Genomic DNA, 22,692 nt, shown 5'->3' with positions numbered 1-22,692 from the left:
GAACCCCATCAAATGATACTCCAACATGATGGCGCACAGGCACATTATTTACAAAATAATAAAGAGAGCACTTGCAGATAAGTATTCCAGGCAGATGAATCGATCGTGATTTAAATCCCTTAGATTATTACTATTGGCATCGTTTAAAGCAATTTTATATGCAGAACCATTTAATTCCAAATAAGAACCGAATTTTAAACGCTTGTGAACTACTTAAAACGACCTAGATGTTATTAGAAAAAAAAACGTTAACGCACTAGATTGTGCATAGATTATCAAGGAAATCATTTTGAACACCAGCAATCAAATTCAAATTTGTTTTTATAAAGAGCGTTCATTTAATAAACATATATTACTTTTTCTCTCTTATTTTTCGTATGTGTTGATGTAAGCATTAATAAAAAAATATATTTGTTTATTATTAGTCTATTTGACACTATTCTATTCAGAATAAAATTCTCTAAAAGTTTGGGTTAAAAAGTTTGCGTGTATATTACTCATTTAATGAGGTCAATGTAAACAAAGCATGTTTTTCGTGGCCGAATTTTGCAGATTTTTATTGATATCTTAGAAATGGGTGGTCTTACAGGTCTGGGACGTATTTTATTCAAGTTTCCTGTTTATGTTAATTAAAATCCAATAAATTTAAGAACTATCTTTGCGCCATAAAAACGTCAGTTTCGCATTATTTCCGTCCCTTCCTAAAAAATCGGGCGAATCTTTCGCTAGCCGTAGCCTTTAAATTGAGAAATGTGTGCACCATATTTAGATATTTTCCCTTTTGGTGTTGATAGAACTAGTGAGGGGAGACGTCCTGTAGGGCTTAAGTACGTAACTATATTTGTAAACAATTGGAAGATATGGGATAATGTAAAGAGCATATAGGCTAAATCCTATCCTAAAAATATTATAAATGCGAATGTGCCTTTGTTTGATTGTTTGGGTTCCACGCGTTAACTATTCAACCGATTGTACTGAAATGTTACATGCACATTTTTACGGCTCTTAGTATGAATATACGGTTATTTTTATTTCAAAACCCACGCCCCACTGGTCTTTAAATTAACGGAAACCCCTAATCTTGGTGCCTATTTGTGAAATATTAATTGAACGAGCCCGACAGGCCATGTAATCAACTGTTCTGTGTAAACATTGTTTTATGACAACAACACAACTATATGTTTAATTAATTTAACCACTATTTATAGTGAGTAAATTCTCTAAAGAATAAGAAGTAAGGAGCTTTTACACAGTTATTTTTATTCTAGCGATTAGGTAAGTACTCATCTACCTTAGAAAATGTCCTAAAACATAAGATAGTCAGAATTTGATTCCAAATACCCCCTAGATGAAAGTTTGCTGGACTATGATTTTGAACTAATGTACTAATTCTAGCGCTAAATGTTCTAAAATAATAAAAATATGTTTCAGTTCATAAAATTAATATTATTATAAACAGAAAAAACGTAAATAGTGTCATTGTTAATGTGCTTTTAACTGTAAATGTTAGCAAATATTAGATACAAAAGACAAAGTTACTACTACAGAGTTAATTTTTACGATAAATTTAAAGACATAATAAGTTTCTATGATATATATTATCTAGATCAGGAAACAATGCAAAATCAACTATGGGGAAAAATACTAAAAACGAAGTAAATTAAAATTGCCATAAATATACACTGGCGAGAAAGAAAACACAGCATTAGCGTCGGAAATATAATTCACTCGAATCAGAAGTGCTCATACGGGTTCAAAACTTACGAATTAGCGTGAGAGGCACGGGTAACTGCTAGTAGTCTTCATACTTTCTTTCTTATCTAGTAATAATAATTACCTTCATTTTTGTGAAAGTTTTAGGTGAAGACTGTCCTGTTAAGGATGTATATTGCAGTAGTTGCTGAATTTGGATTTAAATTAATTGGGTTTAAAATTTGATGATTGAGCATTGCGATATACAGCAAAGCCGAAGATGTTAAATTTGTTAGCAATTTTTCGACGCTATATAACCGGAAACTCTTTTATTTTTATTCTGTATTGTCATGTTCAGGAAGTTAAGGTATTTTTGTTAATTCCAATCTCAGAGGTGAATATACTTGTGTATGATAAAAATGTACGGGTTTTAATTGGTTTGAATTATATTGTATTATCAATACTTTGTGTAATTAGACCGTGAACATACTTGTAAACTATTGTCTCTGTAGGCTACATTTACTTTCTAAACTCTGATGTTCTGTTTTCCAGTGGTTCATATATATGTGGGATATAAAGTTTGGAGGGATGTGGCCATTGCTAGATCGCAATCTTCATTGTAAAATTGGTTCTTAAATTAATTGGTAAATAATATTGTTTTGGAATAGTTGTGATGTTTGTTTTACATTTCTATAAACTTTTTCTGTGGATAATTTTAATGATCTTCTGTAGTTAAAATATAAGTATTCCCATAGTTTCTGTTACTCAGACATTAGTGTATAGGTTTCCTACGTCAACGGATACTAGTTTCACTACATTTGGTGTAATGATGTATCTTATTTTATTAACTAGCCTAGTCGATATTTTTAATTCTCTAATCTCTAATCTAAGGGTCTGATTGGTTTATATTGTTTACGAAATTTAAGGTAATCTCTACATTGTGGAGCTGTTGGGTGACCCTTTTAACCTGCTTCATATTTTAGCATTATTACATGTGTGCATTTATTGATGGTGTTTTTGATTTCTTTACTAAACATTTGGTTAGCTCACTAGGCAATAGTTCGATGACGTTCTCATTAAGAAATCTGCAATATTTGCATTGTAATATGTTTTTTTTTCATAAAACCTACGGTATTATGTTTGTCTGCCTATGTTATGACTGTATCGTTTATCTTGTTAATTTTTTCAACTTGTTGTAGAGAATTAATACATAGACAGAATACTTTATTGACGATGTGCCGATATGATGGACCTAATTGGTTGTAACAGAACACAACTAGAACAATTATTGATAAACGTATACATTCTTATCTTCTTAAAATTAAAAACAATAAAAAACAAAACAAGTGAAGCAAGCCTTTGAACCACCTGGCAAATAAAGAAAACAAACAAAAATTGGCTTCTTTTAGGTCAATGTTCTATAGATTAGGAAAAGTCCCTATGGATAACAATGAGCTAAAAACTGTACAATACAAAGCACAGAACAAGGTTACATTCAAAATGAAATCAGTAAACTACACTCTTGTATACTTTTTGCGTTAGTCTAGTATACAAGACTAACGCAAAAAGGTACAATAAGATATCATGAATCTTAAATGAGTTTAAAACAAAATACATCTTGATCAATACATTAAACATACAGATTAATGATAGTATACAAAATCCAGTATAAAACAAAATAGTAAAATAAAACTGAAAACTAACAAACCATGCGTTTGTCCCAATCCAGGTGTTCGTGGACATTACATCAAAATGGCAGACCATTGAAAACCAGCTTTTATGAGCCTATTTCAGTTATTAAAAACCCAAAGAGACAGTCTAAATGCATCGAAAACTAAATAATTACACCCATTGTTGAAAAACACACAGATAATGTGGAAATATTGCACCATGCCCATTAAGTACAGAGATAAACAGTTAGAGAACGTTGAAATATATAAAGTAATTGAACAATTGAAAAAATTGAATTTAAAGGAAAGGATTGGCGTTCAAAATCAACCAGTTTAAGACAGTACATTACCAATGCCGTGGATGCGACCCGTCGCGAGCGAGAGGTAATTGATAACAAAACACAGCCTTGATCCTGGACATACCACGAACAACGAACCAGTCATGTCCGTAATAACGTCACGTAAGAGAGAGGTATTGAAAATGAAACGCAGCCTTGAACCTGGACATACCACGAACAACCAACCAGGTTACCAGTTAGGAGTGCCAATTGCTGAGCAGTCTAAGACGTTGGACTTGAGTCTGAGTTGGGGATAACGCAGGTTTGAATCCTGTCTGTGACCCTTGCACTTTTTATCAGTACCATCGACCTTGTACTGTATCTACTCTCACCCTTATTCTGTTTGATAAGAACCTCACATAGGCCTTTGGCCCATGAGGAGGAAAAATAAGACTTAAAAGAGGATCGGTTTCTCCTTTAAAACAAGGAAGAAAGAAAATTTGAGACCGTAGTAACGCGACGTAAGGGAGTAGTATTGATATTGAGACGCAGCCTTGAACCAGTACATACCACGACTAACCAACCAGGAAATCAGTCGTGTGCGTGGTAATGCGACCTGAGCGAGAGGTATCTGCTACCGAGACACGGCCATGACCCTGGAAATATCACGAACTACAAACCAACAGTTAGTCGTGTGCGTGGTAATGCGACCTGAGCGAGAGGTAACTGATAACAAGACACGGCCATGACCTTGGACATACCACGAACTACAAACCAACAGTTAGTCGTGTGCGTGGTAATGCGACCTGAGCGAAAGGTAACTGATAACGAGACACGGCCATGACCCTGAACAACCACGAATAACTAACCAGGCAATCAGTCGTGTGAGTGGTAATGCGACCTGAGCGAGAGGTAACTGATAACGAGACACGGCCATGACCCTGGACATACCACGAACTACAAACCAACAGTTAGTCGTGTGCGTGGTAATGCGACCTGAGCGAGAGGTATCTGCTACCGAGACACGGCCATGACAATGGAAATATCACGAACTACAAACCAACAGTTAGTCGTGTGCGTGGTAATGCGACCTGAGTGAGAGGTAACTGATAACGAGACACGGCCATGGCCCTGAACAACCACGAATAACTAACCAGACAATCAGTCGTGTGAGTGGTAATGCGACCTGAGCGAGAGGTAACTGATAACGAGACACGGCCATGACCCTGGACATACCACGAACTACAAACCAACAGTTAGTCGTGTGCGTGGTAATGCGACCTGAGCGAGAGGTATCTGCTACCGAGACACGGCCATGACCCTGGAAATACCACGAACTACAAACCAACAGTTAGTCGTGTGCGTGGTAATGCGACCTGAGCGAGAGGTAACTGATAACGAGACACGGCCATGACCCTGGACATACCACGAACTACAAACCAACAGTTAGTCGTGTGCGTGGTAATGCGACCTGAGTGAGAGGTAACTGATAACGAGACACGGCCATGACCCTGGACATACCACGAACAACAAACCAGCAAGTAGTCGTGTGCGTGGTAATGCGACCTGAGCGAGAGGTAACTGATAACGAGACACGGCCATGACCCTGAATAACGAATAACCAAGTAGGCAATCAATTATGTCGTGTACGACGTAACGTGAGCGGGAGATAGCGGATAACGAGATACGGCCTTAATCCTGGACAAACCACGAACAACTAACCAGTTGTGTCCGTGCACTTATCATAATTTTAGTGAGTTTATGTATTCGTGTATGTATGCCTACGTTGGTATTTTGTTTAAATAAATGCGCGTTTAATATTGCCGTAATCGTGAGGAACGCGCCGCGAAGTCGTAGGTAATCAGTTTGAAATGTAAGTATTAAACATTACAGTTTCTATGTGTTAAACGTTAATATTTTCATGGTACTGACAAACGTATGGTTTTTTTTAAACGCACGTACATATTAGTTATGGCGTACTCTACAACTTGTTTTGTTAGGTTGCTAAATAAACGTTACGGTTTCTCGTTTGAAACGTAAATATATATATATATATATATATATATATATATATATATATATATATATATATATATATATAGAACTGATCTTTTTTTCCTCGTTATCCTTTTTTTGGGTCCTCGTAGCAGAGGGTGAGAATCCGACTTTCCGAGTTTATTCAGAAACCAAATTGAACTAATAACGGGTTTGAATACTTTTATTATGAATGGTCTATTTGAATGGAATATCTTAAATAATATATTAATCAGTCTAGAAATACGATTTGATGTGAGATAAAACACAGTAATCAGTTTTAAACAATAAAATTTGTGTTTGGAAAACGCAAATGCAGTACATTTAACTTTGCTTTTGTACATATATCATGCTAGATTTTTGTATCCACATTAAAATACATGGCAGTATAAAAAGAGTGTTTTATGTGTATAGGAATGACCAGGTCGTTTGAAGAAATAAATCAGAAGAAACTTTTTCTACTTTATTTCATAAGATTTGTCACATGAAAGATCGTTTCCTGCTGTCGTAGCGCCGCCCATCTCTTGCCGTGTGAGTATCCTTTGTCTCCGAGTCCGAGATATTTTTAGGGACACTACACGCAAATGATAACAGTAGTTTATTTATCTGATCTGTGAAGTACTTTACACGGTAAAACTTCAATCAAAAGACGTTATACTGAGTACTATTTATTACAATATTAATGTTTGACAGCTGTTATTATCTCTAGGTTTTAATTGGTAGAAATATAAAGTTAACTTATGACTGCAAGTTGTATCAAAATATATTGTTAAGGAAGGTGAAAGTCATTAGCTAGTGACCTTGGCACCTATAGCAGTTGGGGAGGTGCGATGCGAGAACGGCTTGATTTATTGCGTTATGTAAATTAAAAATTATACGTTAATAGATACTTTAATATATTTGTTCAATCCTGAACGCTTTAATTGTCAGGAAATAGCGTACTATACTAATCTGGCATGGTAAAACTGATTATAGGGTTTCTGTTTATTGAGGCCATTGCAGATATTATATCTCCGATCTTCAGTTTATGAATATTAATATTATTTTTGTTATATAATTTTTAAAATTATTTTTTGAGGTTTATCATCTTGCATTTGTATGTAAGTCTTGATCAGCTGACTGAGGTGATGACAGTGATATCATGCCACTACAGTCTATGTAATCGTTAGATTTTTATACGTAATCAATAATCTAAATCTTAGTCAGCTGACTGAGGTATTGACAGAGACATGGTACCACTACAGGCTATGTAACCGTTAGATTTTTATACGTAATCAATAATCTAAATCTTAGTCAGCTGACTGAGGTATTGACAGAGACATGGTACCACTACAGTCTATGTAACCGTTAGATTTTTATACGTAATCAATAATCTAAATCTTAGTCAGCTGACTGAGGTATTGACAGAGACATGGTACCACTACAGTCTATGTAACCGTTTGATTTTTATACGTAATCAATAATCTAAATCTTAGTCAGCTGACTGAGGTATTGACAGAGACATGGTACCACTACAGTCTATGTAATCGTTAGATTTTTATACGTAATCAATAATCTAAATCTTAGTCAGCTGACTGAGGTATTGACTGAGACATGGTACCACTACAGTTTATGTAACCGTTAGATTTTCGTACGTAATCAATCATCTAAATCTTGGTCAGCTGACTGAGGTGATAACAGTGATATGATACCACTACAAACTATGTAATTGTTAGATTCTCGTGCGTAATCAATCATCTAAACCTTGGCCAGCTGACTGAGGTGATGTCAGTGACATGATACCACTACAGTCTATGTAATCATTAGATTTTCGTACGTAATCAATCATCTAAACCTTGGTCAGCTGACTGAGGTGATGACAGTGACATGATACCACTACAGTCTATGTAATCCTTAGTTTGTATCTGATAAATCATCTAAACCTTAGACAGCTGACTGAGGTGATGACAGTGACATGATACCACTACAGTCTATGTAATCCTTAGCTTATACCTGATAACCCATTTAAACCTTGGTCAGCTGCCTGAGGTGATGACAGTGATATGATACCACTACAGTCTATGTAGTAATTAGACTTTCGTACGTAATCAATCATCTAAACCTTGGTCAGCTGACTGAGGTGATGACAGTGACATGATACCACTACAGTCTATGTAATCCTTAGCTTGTATCTGAGAAATCATTTAAACCTTGGTCAGCTGACTGAGATAGTGGGCAGTGACATGATAATAAATGATTCAGCCATAGCGGCCAACTAGTTACCAATACAGTCTGTGTAATCCTTAGCTTGTCGTACGTAATAAATCACCTAAGCTTGGTCAGTTGTCAGGGGTGGTGACAGTGGCACGATAATTATTGTTGAGCCAAAGCGGCCAACTAGATACTACTAAAGTCTATGTAATCCTTAGCCTTTCGTGCGTAGTCAATCATCTAAATCATGGTAAAATGTTAGAGTTAATGAGCTACAGGCTTTGTATTCCTTAGCTTTTCCTACGTGATAAATTATATAAATATTGATCAACTGTTAACGGTGATTACATTTACATGATAATTATTCTTTAGCCAAAGCGGCCAACTAGATGCCAGTACAGTCTATGTAATCCTTAGCTTGTACATAATAAATCATCTAAACCTTGCTCAGCTCATAGTAGTGGTGACAGTGGTAAGATATTCTTCGTCTTGTTACCAGATATATTCCAATTTAATCTATCCATTGTGTGCCTGTGCTACCTGCATAACGCAATATGACACGGAAAATTTAAAGGACCCATTTTAAACTATTCGATTTGAAATGATTAACTACTGTGACATAAAAAGGTGTATACATTATTATAACTTATATTTACTATTTAATCTGTTATAATGCAATAATGAAATGCAATAATGCATTAATGCAAAGCAATAATGAAACAGTTTTCTTCAAGAAATTATTGTAGGCATACAGTAGGTATTATATTGAACATCTGTAAATAATTAGTTATTAATAAATCTACTAATGTTAATTATTATTTGATAGTTGACTAACTTTAAATACTATAACTTAAGACTTTTTAGTGTAACTATAAGTAACTTTTTTTAGCGGCAGCAGTCTATACGTTATGTTCATTTTTTATAATTCTAATTAATTTCCGTTAAAATATGTAGGCAATTGTTCGTTTTGTTTTGATTTTTGAATTATGAGTATTTTTACTCTGTTTGGTGACTCTAAGCGATCGGTTATTTTTTTTAGCATTTTACTAGATTAAAGTTTATATTAGACTGTAACCGTACATTAATTTAAAATGTATAATTCTCGGAAAGTAATAGTATTTTTAAACTTTAGTGTTTTGTCCTGTAAACTATTACTTTCTCCTGGTTGATATATTATTTAATGTCGGTAATAGCAAGCGATTAAATACTACATTAAACTGATTTTGAAAATTTCATTCCAATCAAAATTTGCTATCGTAATAAGAGTTTTTTAATATAGTTTTAATCAGCTGTCTAGAAACATCACAGCGTTAAGATTAAATGTGAGCTTGTGCACACAGAAACAGCGTAAGGCATTTTTAAATACGAATGTGAATGTAAAAATAAAATTTTACTATTTATTTACTTATTTATTATTATTATTATATTATCTTACAAAATGTACTCGGGATGGTTGGCGATGCGGTGGACGTTTGGGTTGATGGACGGTGACACACAGACACTTGATGCACTTGACAATTACAGACACATTTATTGCGAACAATTTGACACACACGATGACATTAAACACTTTTTTGACAATATCGATACCGACAGGGACATTTTAAAGATGATTCATTTTAACATACGTAGCTATTACAAAAACATTGACAGTTTATTAATATTTATTGAAAGTTTGTGTATTAAATTTTGATATTATTACTCTTACTGAAGCGTGGATTGACAATGAAAAAACGTTTAGTTTCCTTAGAGGGTTATGATATTTACAGTACATCGAAGAATTGGAATAGAAATGACGGAGTGGTTATTTATGTGAATACTGAACTACGCGGGGTTGTACAAACAGATTACTTTGGGAGAGGCGACAGGACTGCAACTGAACTTTTGAAACTGACGGTCTACCTTACAGTATGCTAGCGGTGTACCGCAGCCCTTCGATGAACTGCTGCAACTTGTTTCTAGATGACTTACAACAGTACTATTCTAAAACTAACGAAAACACAACCTACATTTTTACAGGCGACGATACCAATATAGATACTTTAATATCATGTAACAATATAAACGAGAAAGACTTATATTTAAATATTCTATGCGGAGCAGGTTTCATAGAATGCATAAATATAAACCCACAAGAGTAACAGGACAATCTATAACTTGTATTGATCATATTTTTTATAAAACACTCTGACTGTACGGCTGTAACTGCAGGCGTTTTAACTACTGACTTGACTGACCACTACGCGGTTGCTGGCCGGGGTGGAGTGTAAAACCCCCCCGCTCCCGTATTAAACAGTGACACAGACACTTATCTGGACCAGACACTACTACAGGAACTGTTGGGGGAGCAGTCATGGGACCATGTTCTGCGGCAGGAAGATGTGAACGTTTGCTGTGACCTATTTATACAGTCACTCGAAAATCTTAAAAATTTATCACTTAAACCGAAAAAGTCTAGTACTCGAAATAAGAAGCTTAAACCAAATGGATAACTGTAGATTTAATCCAATCAATTAGAAAACGAGACAAAATTAGTAAAATTTTAAAAAGACAACACCGTTTTTAATGATACTCTTAAAAATTATTTTAAAACTTTTAGAAACAAATTGGCAAAAGATATAAAAAACACAAAAAATACAGCTTACTATAGAGATCAAATTATAAATTCGTCAAACAATCCAAAACGATTTTTGGAAAGTTATTAATGAAATAAGCGGTGGATCAGGATCTAAAAGTACATTCCCTATACGAAACTTTCTTCTTCAGGCTTCGGATCAGGGGGGGGTGGTGACATTAAGACTGTGGCAAACTCATTTTAATGTTTTTCTTTTCAAACGTAGGTTTCATGTCTTGCAAAGGAGTTGCCGCAGTCGGTCGGCCCGCCCCTGGTGGATGATGCCTCATACAAGGCCGGTCATGTCTTCCAGCTGAAACCCGGTCACCGACAGCCAGGTGGAGAGATACGTTGCCGAGATGCGCGGTGGCTCGGCTCCCGGGTTCGATGGTTTTACCAACATCGATTTTAAAAAATAATTTAAAGTACCTTCTTTCACCACTAAAACATTTGATTAATCTTAGCATTGCTTCGGGAGAGTTTTTTCCAGAAAAATTGAAAACAGCCAAAGTAATTCCCTTGTATAAATCTAATGACAAATCAGATATGAATAATTACAGACCGATCTCGTTACTTAGTGTGCTTGGTAAATTACTGGAGAAGTGCGTAAAATATCAGTTTTCAGAATTATCTTGAAAAACATAATCTTTTGTCGATATCGCAGTTTGGATTTAGGCCAGGTAAAAATACTTCCGACGCACTCTTTGATATTAATAAAATTATAAACCGAATATATTTAAAGGAAAATTATATAAATCATTACTTGTTTTTATTGATTTAGCCAAAGCTTTTGATTCCATAGATAGAAATTTGTTGTTTAATAAATTGGAATGTATTGGAGTCCGGGGAGTGACCTTAAAATTGGTTTAAAAGTTATTTGAGTGGTCGAAATCAAATTGTTAATATTGATAATATTAGTAGTGAACCACTGGAAGTAAAGTACGGCGTGGTTCAAGGAAGTACGCTGGGTCCGTTGTTATTCCTAATCTATATAAATAACTTAGATAAATTGAATATTACGGGAAAGCTTCTCTTGTTCGCTGATGATACGGTTTGTAATTTTCAATGGTAAAAAAACTTGGCATGATGTATACGACACCGCTTCTCTCGAGAATTTAAATTTATTATATACATGGTTTTGTGATAATATTTTATCGATGAATGTTGGTAAAACTAAATGCTTGACCTATTGCAATACGCACCGCGAGCGAGCCACCTGCTGATTTACGGCTGTTATTGCACTCATGCGGAGACTTGTATAATACTACCTGCAATTGCCAGCTGATTGAGAGGGTGGACCAGTATAAGTATCTAGGTGTAATAATTGATTCAAAACTCAGATGGGAGCCTCACATTAATAGTATAAAGTCTAAATTAAGAAAATTTATTTACATATTTTATCAATTAGGCCAAAATTCTAAATTATAATGAGATAAAAACAGTTTATTATTACTCGTATGTACAATCAGTTTTACAGTATGGTATTATCGCTTGGGGAGGGGCTTACAGGACCATATTGGAACCACTAAAACGTTATTCAAAAATCTATAATTAAGGCAGCGCTTAATAAACAAAGGCATTATTCATCAACCTTGTTATTTAGGGAAAATGATATTTTTTACAATTAGGCAATTAATTTATTAGGAATGTACTGGTCTACACCTACTCTCATAAAGATGTCGTTCCTCACCCCTATTGCTCACGGTTACCCGACCAGGAACGCTGTGTGAGTGTGGGGTTGCAGGTCCCTGTCATTAAACTGTCTATTAACCTTACGAATGCCTACTACGTCGCCAACACGCTCTACAGACAATTGCCCTCTGTGATAAGGGACCTGCAGGACGAGCCTGTCAGTGGCTTCAAGCGGCTGCTGGTTACTGCCTGGCTTCGGATGATCGGCCCAGATAATGCTGAATTTCTCCTCACCCCCACTTACGTTACTAATCATTACCGCTTCTAAACACTACAACTATAGTTAACTACTTCCAATCATAACAAACGTCTACGCTACACCTGTTTCTCCGAAACTTTATAATTTATTAATTATGTTTTAAAAAATTTAAGATGTTTTATTTAAACGCTTGCTATATTTATTGATAAGTGTTTTATTCAATTTATGGTTAATATAGTAGTTTATTTTTCTTGTACAAACATAAGTCGTACTTTAATTCTATTCTTTACTCTTTTTTTCCTTTTTTTTAATTTTAATATTTGTATATGCAAATATGTATGTGTATGTATGTATATATATTTGTGTATATGTGTGTATATATGTGTGTGTATATATGTATGTGTCTGTAATGTCAAGATGCTTTTATTATTTCATTTTATATACAGTATTTGTTTTTTATCATTTTTTTTTTTTGTACACGTCTAGATTGGGCTGGGCAGCACGCACAGACACGTTCTATGTGCTGTCTATTTTTCATACTTATATGTGTAACAAACTTATTGTTGAATTTGGAAAATAAACTTATATTTGATTTGATTTGATTTGATTTGATTTGATTTGATTTGTTATACTTGTATATGATTGACATAGATGAAACATCCTACAAGGATAGTTATTGAAAACTAGTTTTTAATCGAGTAAAAATTATGTTTTTACGCTGAATTTATTCATTATTCTCATCTAATTTTCAAATGAATGCAAAATACCTACATACCGATTTGATGGAAAATATAACATAATAGGATTGAAATGTTAAATTATATTATAATAGGTTTTTTTAGAATTCTTGATATTTGAAAACTGATACCACAGAGTTACATTTAAGAAATGCTAATAAAAAGTATACAATCATTTTTTTATTTAATAGTTTAAAATAAAGATTAAAAATACATTTGAACTTTCCTATGTGTTAATTTTTGTATACTAAGGAACGAGCACAATATAAATTGGACTGCATATAAAGAACACTAGGAGATCTACTTTTAAGGATAAGGGGTGGAGTAGAAAACACGTTGATCTAACACGAGTAATAAGAATTTTTTTTAAAATTTGGAAAAGCATATAGTGAAGGTTGTAATGGTGCAGATATAAGTTGTCCGTGGTTCGTAATACAAGAAACCTCTACTTGAATCTCATCTCATTCTGTTCTTCACCAAATCGGATCGTGCCGTGCTTCTACACATTGAATATTAAACAGGAATAACAAGCAGCGACACAAAGGAGAGGAGACGGAGGCATGAAGTGACACAGGCAATAGCACCACAGTTCACCTGCTTGTGATACAACACACCACTACTTGAACTGTGTAGGTCATTAACTCTCGTGCCAGTTCGAGTCCAGCTGTCGTGAAGGTGAGACCTAACCTATCTGTGCTCCCTCTTTACCAAATTGTGACTGATCCGTCTTGTATCACGGATGTTGATACCGGTGGTGATGGCGAATTCCTGATTATGATTTGCTCGGTGGGAGGACGCTATTTGCATTTTGAGCCGGCCTTTAAAAAAATAATTGAAATCACTTGTAATACAATGAGCAAACTTAGAAGAGAGTCGTGGAAATGCAAACCAGGTAGAAGAAAGCTATCGTATACTCATGGTATCACTACTAAATTACACGAAGATTACGTATTCAAGATGAACCAAACGATTATGGGCAGTTATTTTAAAGCTGAATCTAAGAAAAAATCTCCAAGTTTTAGTCGTCCATTGCGTTTTAATTCGAAGAAAATTATCAATTTTCAAATTAAAATTTTCAGTGGAACGTATTAAGGAACTTAAAAATGATCTTTGTTATGAAAGTAATAAGTTGAACAACGACAAGTTTGGATTATAAATCTGAAGGGGCTGACAAGTACGACAGACATTTATTGACGTTCATATTGACCAGAAGTGAAATATGAAAGTCGGAAGAAGTTGTTGGTAAGTTAGCGGATCTTGTTGGTGTGCCAGTGTACTTTGCAATAAATACACAGTCTTTACAGTACGCAGATTCTCTACTGAAAATAAATCTCACGTGAAACCTATAATTCGACTTTTAACACAAAGAATAGAGAGAGTTTTCTAAAAACAATATCCTAAGACATACGAATTACATCTACGACCTGGATAATGAATGGAGTGTTAATGAAAATAATGATATCAATATCAATATATCAATAAACATTTAATTCCTTACAATCCAAATCCGCTGTATGAAGTTTTAAAATTGAAGAATGCAAAGGAATACCAATTCGTTTGATAAATGAATGGAACAAAGATTTGTTAAGAAAATTGCATCTCAAGGAGACAAGACATCCAAAACTATAGATATCCATTGCTGATGTTGAGAAACTCTTCAGTGCTGTTCAAACGCATTTTCCTTTTTTCTCTCTACCTTATTTACCTTACTCTCACACTCCAGTTATGGATAGTGAATCAGATAGAGCGGACACATTGAGTTGGTTATTTTCAATTGAGCTCTCGGCGTAGAGTATAATATTCGCAATCTCTGAGTGTGCGTTCAAGTGGTTAGATTTGTTTTTGAGGATTTTTATTTTCGCGATAGTGTTTATTTGCATAGGAATGAGGTTTTCTTTGGTTCGCTGCTAATTATGGATTCATGCGGTGTGTGCCTAAAGGTATTACAGCAAAAATCACATAAGTTATCGTGCTCAGACTGCCAATAAGACTTTCATGGAACATGTGTGAAAATGAGTAGGGCCGATTTTGATTGTTTAGCTACAAAAGGTTTAGTGTGGAGATGTGCTCCATGTGCAACAAATAGACGTCGTAGCATGAGAATGAAAACCCAGGTTGAGGAGGGAAAACTGAAACTTGAAGATATTATGGGGCCAAAAGAAATATGAAATTGGAGCAATAGAGAACTGTTTAAGAATTGAACACAGCAACTGACATGTTGTGCTCGAAAATTGAAGAAAATACACAAGCATAGAGAACGAAAATCTAAAATTTCTCTTTATTCGGAGAAAATACAGCAGCTGACTGAAGATAATAAAGTTTAAAAAAGAGAAGTAACACACTTAGAAGACCAAATTTTAGATATGGAACAGTATTAAAGAAGGAATTGCAAAGAAATCCATGGTATTTGAATCATCACATGAGAATGTTTGGAAACTGTCAGATCCGTTGGAAAAGCGATCAATATGCATATCGCAGACTCAATGGTAGACGCTTGCCATAGATTGAAGAAGAGAGAGAACACTAACGCGACAGACCCTTCAATCACCGACGGGGTCATTGTTTGCTGTGACTTAATGCCAGGCGGTGGAATGGGGTTCATCAGAGACTAACTCTCGAGGCCGCTACGTCCTGGAAATAGGTGGAGATTCCATATCCTCAACAAGGGCGGCGTTTCCTTCATCAACATATTCTTTTATTAAGGAAAATTAGAGACCGTAGATATCTTTAGAAAAACTATTTTTTGAAAAAAATTGAGGAAAAAAGTGTAGTATTGAAGTTATTGATGTGCCGTGCCGTTGGTTGAATTGGAGTTGGTTGCTCCTAATGATTGCTTCAGATGTTCAGAGACATTAACAAAGTAATGGTTTAATATTGAAGCAATTGGTTTCACCGTCCTGCCCAATGCACTCTAGTTCACACACATCCAGGGGTTTCTTGAGTGGTGTACAATTGATGATTACCTTCCAAGTTGCTCTTGCTAGAGTTTGTTGGAGATAGTTGCTGTAGCTACAGATCACCTACTCGTGATACACACATCACTACTAGAACTCTAGCTCATTTCTGTCATATTACGTTGTGACTTGTTAACACTCACTGAATATAAACAAGGAATGACTGACAGTGAAACAACGGAGATGAGACAGAGGCATGACGTGACATAGGCAATAACACTAAACTGTTTACTTGGGTATATAATACACAAACTAATACTACTGGAACCTCAGCTCATTCCCACCCATACCAGACGAGGTTGTCTCATGTTATTAGGATTGTAATATCGCTATAGCGAGACAGACAAGCGGAGACAGTGGGATATAGTAACAAAGATAATACCATCACTGTTTACGTCATTGTGATGCAACAACGGCATTCCTGGTTTGATTCATGATGTTAACCACTCACGTTCCGGGACGGTATACTATGTACCCCGTAGTTTTATTTCAAGGTTAGTATAGATGATGTATTATCAGCGTATCGATGACTACGAGCCACATAGTTGGATAAAGGTTATTATTATACAAGCGCTAGTAATAGGCGCAAAGACAAATTTGGCATCATGACAATGTTACATATATCCTGCCAGGAACTCGTGACTGAACCATTGCCATACTACTACACTTGACCTAGATCGCATTCATGAATGAACCATTCATAAGTACAGTACACTGTGATTGTACACTACTCGAGTCTACTATAGCCGAATGCACGTAACTGTAGCTAATGATTTTACTTGGCTCATAGGTTTTTGACGTACTTATATGATTCTAGTCGTTTAGAAATGCTAAAACATTAGTGTTTGAATGTATTGATATTTTGTCGAAAGTATGGAATCTTAATCAAGCATATCGAAAATAGAGGACATGTGATGGATAAAATATTGAGATGGCGTTTTAATTCTTTTTACAGGAGCCTTATCCTAAAAACACTAAATTACTGACGCGGACTTAGTTTAATCCCAATTTGTCCCAATATGTCGACAAAACAAATCAACATTTCGGTTCGTGGATACTTAGTATTTGTAAAATTCATCATTTAGTTAACGACAGTTCACCATCATTTGCAGATGATTGGTCAATACTATAAAAATATAGCATACAAGTAAACTGTGTACTAATGTATATTTTTACACTAGTTGTGTACGTATGATAATTAGTTAGAAAACAGTGTAAAATAAATTTTATGAGAAACTATAATGTAGTTAATTATTACAAGTAATCATTGAACCAAACTACAACAGGAGTGCAGTAAAATCTTTGATCAGTCGACTGGAACGTATTTATGTGTATTACTGTGTAGTTGCTGTATACATAATCACCGTGACTGTTCCCTCTCTCTCGTGCCATGCCGAGTTCCGCATGCCACCAGAGCCTGCCTTTCCCACTGTGCGGAGGCTCTCAGCACAATCACCACCTGATCGGGTGTTACGTAATTGCTTAATACCAATATCAACATAACCTAAAAATCGTGCGTGCGTGGGTTCCTAAGTGATCCCCAGGCAATTAGCAGGTAGGTCGTGACCCCGGGCTTCGACTAGTCAATGTCTCAAAGGCGGTGATGTCATGTTCCACGGGTCTCTCCGGGTCTGTGGTCACCATCCTTGTCATTCCAGCGAGATATTTGAGTGAAGGTAGCAACATGTGTAACTTACAAATTTTGCAAAATCTTTTCTACACACAGTTATACTTTAATACGACTATTATAGTGAAAAAATATTAAAAGAACGATTTCATGCGATTAAAAAACAGCGGGCAATATAATCACCCGGGGAGCGACCTCCAAGAGAGTGAGGTTTACCATTTTCTATTTTGATAAATAGAAAAGGGGAAATCCATAACCAAATTTTAATCCTTCATCATTCATTCAGACGGATATACATACACAATATATGTTGTTAATATCTGCATTCTTGCAAAAGAACAAAGTAGTTGAGGATGTAATACAAGGCTTAGTTGTTACAAAAGTTATTGTAAAACTAAGCATTACCTCGAATAATGTAACCTAACCTACCTTACAATCTAACCTAACGTAACATAACTCAACCAAACCAAACCCTAACATAAACTGATCTGACCTGACGTAACGTAACGGGACTAACCTATCTGAATTTATATCAAGAATATCGGTGCGTGTGCACGTTTATGGGTTATAGACGGTTTAATCTTTCATTCAATTCAATTAATTTTTTTAATTTCTTTTAAATTTCAATTAATAGCATTATTAATACAACATTCAGGTACGTAACGCTGAAAATTGAATAAAAATCGATGTTGTTTTTATTCAGAAACTAATTAATTTTATAGAATTAACCTAATGACGAATGAGTCAGGCGGAGAGCCATATCCACCATTATGTCTTTTCAATAATTAATTTAATCTTTGATTTTCTGAAGTCTTGGTCAAAAGTCAAGTGGTTTACGATCGAAAGTGATCACAATAAAAGTCCTTGATTACGTTGCGAATGCACGCGTCAAATGCCAACGGACATCAGGTTACTGTTTGTTTGGTGAAAGGGAGGTGCGAATGTCTCTCAGAGCCACAGCGTGTCACATGCGAGAATTTAAACAATTCAGCTTCATCACTACCTATCCTGGTTTCACATGAAGGAACAATGTTAATCCACCTTTAAATTTTGTTGTTTTATAAAATGAAATTATAAAAATTTCCATTCAAACTCCTACATAGGCGTAAGTAAACTATATTATGTTTGTGTGAAAAACAAGAATAATTTCGTATTAAAACCAAAATACTTCTTCCAACTTAAATAACAAAAAAGTGCACTAAGTAAATTAATTTTTAAAATTAGCCAAGCCTCATTCTTTATGTCCTTAAACAGAATCTTATACTACTATATATTTACAGAGGTTTCCATATTTTCAGTGCAGGTCATCTCGTTGACGGGTTCTTATTGATCTTTTCTAGTAAAAATTGTCCGTGCAGCAGGCGATGGAGTAAACAACCTCACAACACTTGCAGACTTTTGCTTTTCCTACCGCTAGTAGCCTAATGGCAGTACTTATTGATCCATCCTTACCTCTTCATCCTTCTGGTGAACTGAATGATCAACGCTGTGTAGGGATTGGGTCTCTTGAAAGACGGCACACGATGCCACCGTCTGTCAACTTCATTCCGACAGCCGCTGGTCACTGGGAAACCGCTTATCTCAAAGTCATGTTAACTCAAGAATATTCCTCCAGATTTCTCACCCTCTCCCGAACTTTTCTGTTGTGTAACCCGATTTACCATTAGACCCTCATTTTCTTCCTTCAGTTTAATGGCGATACGAGTACATTACTTATATCAGTAGCCGATGATCGTATTACTCTGTGATGAAGTACCTCTGCATTATTTGCACTTAACTACGTTTAATCTAGTTTTTTATCCTTATTGAAGTAGTTTTGCACACCCCACAAACAAGCATTATCACCTAAAGAAGAAAAATGGGGTTTTAAGAGATTAAACGCCCACGACACGCAAGGAATAGCACGCGAGCAGACAACCTTGCTCAGAGGGACGGAAGGGACGGAAGATCCAGTTCAATCTGCTCTACTTATTGAACTGGATTGTTTATTTATTAGGTTATATAGATCCCAAAATAGCTACGACGACTATTTATTTAAACTTAAACACCTTCTAAATAATCCGTTTTAATCCCATGAAGTTTAATTACTATCATTAAAGATTTCAACACAAATGGCTTTGCTTTGGAATTCGCCTCTGATGAAGACATTTTATTCAAACATCATTAATAACGTGTAACAAAAACTAGCATAATTTCTAGATTAGATTTCAAAGAGCGACGTGTGGAGTTGTCTTCAGAAAAAACGGGTCACCAACTTTATCAAGCCTATATATTCACGAGGCGATTCTGCAAGCTTCTCTAAAAGTACTTTCGTCGTGAGGAGTAACGAAGTCAAAAATCACGAGACATGGGATAAGAATAATTATCGAATAACAAGACACAGAACAACTTCCAAAACAAGTCGGTAAAAGATTCATCAACGAGTTTATAAGAGGTGACAAAAAAACACTTAAAACACGAATCAATTTAAAGTATGACTAAAACGCTCTTAGGTGTCAAATGTTTTTACTTTTTTGATAAAAACTAAAAGTTCTTCCGCTCCCCTGGTACAATTAAAAGTCCATTTAAAATCTAGATCCAATAATAGTTAGTGACTTATTGTCAGTGTATGTTTGTATGCAGTAGAGATGGTTTGATTTTTTATTAACACATGGCGCCATTGTGTTTGTACAATAATAATAATTACTATAGGCAAGGAGGCTAAGCGAGAGGGTACCACCTGTATATAGTATTCTAGTACCGTAGTTGCGTAATGGCCGGCTGTAGCGCGGTGTCATGGGGGAAAGCACACAGGTTATAATCGAGGTGGAGGTGGAAGTGGCTGCAGGTTATAATCGTGGTAGAGGTGGAAGTGGCTAGAAGAGCTGCAGGACAAGGTACTCCTGGCATAGATCTCTGACATCCAATATATGTGCAGACATATCGTAATCATTCTGCTCTCGTTCTGATAAATTAAATTAAACTAGTATTTATGCTTGTTTTTAAATCTTTGAAGAAATCAGATGTTTGAACTAGTTTTATAATCTGTACAAATAATAATAAATATTACTATAAATATATATATATATATATATATGATTTTTGAGGGAATTATGCCTTTTAATATCTGTGGTAGAGTAAGCAAATTCCCTAAGACATCGGACTTTTGATCTGAGTTAGAGATAGCGTAAGTTCAGATCCTGTGTGGAGCCGTAGCACTTTTTATCAGTACTATCGGATCTTGTACTGTATTGACTCTCTTTCGGATAAAAAAACGCTTATAGCAGGAACGCATTTTTGACTGTTGTTTTTTCGAAAGGATTTAGGGGTCGTATAATTAATTATCTATGCAATACCCTACATCTTTACATATTAGGATGATACCAAGTATATTTGTTTTCATACCATAACCTTCAATTGTACATGAAACAGTGTTATGTTTTAATTAGATTGATGTCTAAACTTCATTATAGCATTAGGCTGCGGCTATTTAACCAAAATGTCACAGATTCGATTCCCTGGGTGATCAAAAAATTTTGAAACTGAGTTTTGGACTGTTTTCTCTTAAACACGTTTTTCATAATTACGTTAAATAACATTGGTGTAAAAAACAGCTTGTTAAAAATAAAAATAAATTGTACAAAATTTCCGCAACAATTATTTACGTGATAATTATTATTGACAACAGACAAAACTCGAACTAATTTATTTATGGATAGCCTACACATGATACAACTAAGGGACCTGTTAATTTTATAGACACCTAGCCGTTAGGTTTATGTTAAGACAGGAGATAAAGGGTACTTCATTATGTAGTTTGACGGGGAGCCAAACCGTATTCTATCTTTTACATGATCTGACATAAGTGCAGCAGCCATAGTTGAACCAGTATGTTTTCTTATTTTTACAAAAAACTGCTGACTTAATTATAACCTTATTTACTAGGGACTTTTTGTGATTACTGTAAGAAAATGCTCAGTTAAGTTACCTTTGTCGCCATTATAAACATACAACTCAGCCTTAACTCGTACGAGTTTTAAGAGTATTACTTGACATACATTTATTATTTTGATAAAAGCTGACAAAATAATGTGGTCTTTAAAATAATGTTAAGCTTAATTTTTTTATCGCTAATCCTCTTAAGCCTTATTCTGACCATTTTCATGTGCGTGGACGTTATCAAACAGAAAAAGGCGAGGATGGACTCAATAGAATTTTGATGGTAGTGATAAAAAGTGCAATGCACATTTACAGGATTTGTACCTACGCTGCCTTTAACTCAAGATCCAAAGTCCGACATCTTAATCCGCTCGGATATCGGTACCCCTATTGTAAGTGTACAATAAATATAAAGTCAATTGTAAACGCACAATCTAAACCTAAACACTTATGTTACACTTACTGTTAAAAAATACATTAATTGAGTCAGGAAGCTATATAATTACGTAGTGTAACTAGTTGAACTGATGGTTAAAATGTAATCTACTATGTATACATTGTTCGCCTGTCATTATTGTTGAGCAATGCGTATCCTAACTATAGTGTTTAGTTAGCAGGCTATTGTATTACATAATTTACGATTCTACTATCGCTAGGATTATCAAATAAAAGAGAAATACATTTAACGAGATCTTGATATGTTTGTTTATTCTAAATGTTCTAAACAACGCCATCAATATTCGGTCTGCAACGATAGACAGTGACACTTGTATTTCAAATGTTGATTACAGTAACCCGCTCTTCCATTATAGTCAAAATAAGTGGTCTACCTAACTCACTAGTTTAGGGACAGAAGGAGCCTTGCATCGCATTGCTTACTGGACTCTATGCAAACAGTTACTGATAACTAAGCATTGATTGAATATTTGTGCACACGAGCACTCCTTGCACTGCTGTGGAGAGAATACCTTGCACTGGACTCTATACAAACAGTGACTGCTAACTAAACATTGATTCAGTATTTGTGCACACTAGCACTCCTTGCACTGCTGTAGAGAGAATACCTTGCACTGGACTCAATACAAAC

General features: G+C 35.2%; 1 protein-coding gene across 2 annotated transcripts in view; it reads left to right on the top strand.

The window, feature by feature from the left end:
* LOC124357193 (protein lethal(3)malignant blood neoplasm 1) overlaps positions 1-22,692 on the top strand; it is a 49,945-nt gene that overhangs the window by 2,528 nt on the left and 24,725 nt on the right. The window contains exon 1 of one of the 2 annotated variants that reach the window (XM_046808724.1): positions 5,354-5,513. The exons of the other annotated variant lie outside the window; for it this stretch is intronic. The gene's annotated coding sequence lies outside the window, so the exon portion shown is untranslated. Of the gene's footprint in view, positions 1-5,353; positions 5,514-22,692 lie in introns of those variants that run through there. 2 annotated transcript variants of the gene reach the window in all.

Source organism: Homalodisca vitripennis, chromosome 3, assembly GCF_021130785.1.
Source record: "Homalodisca vitripennis isolate AUS2020 chromosome 3, UT_GWSS_2.1, whole genome shotgun sequence".
Lineage (NCBI taxonomy): Eukaryota > Metazoa > Arthropoda > Insecta > Hemiptera > Cicadellidae > Homalodisca > Homalodisca vitripennis.
Note: the sequence above shows the minus strand (reverse complement) of the source record. Positions and strands in the feature narration are given on the sequence as shown.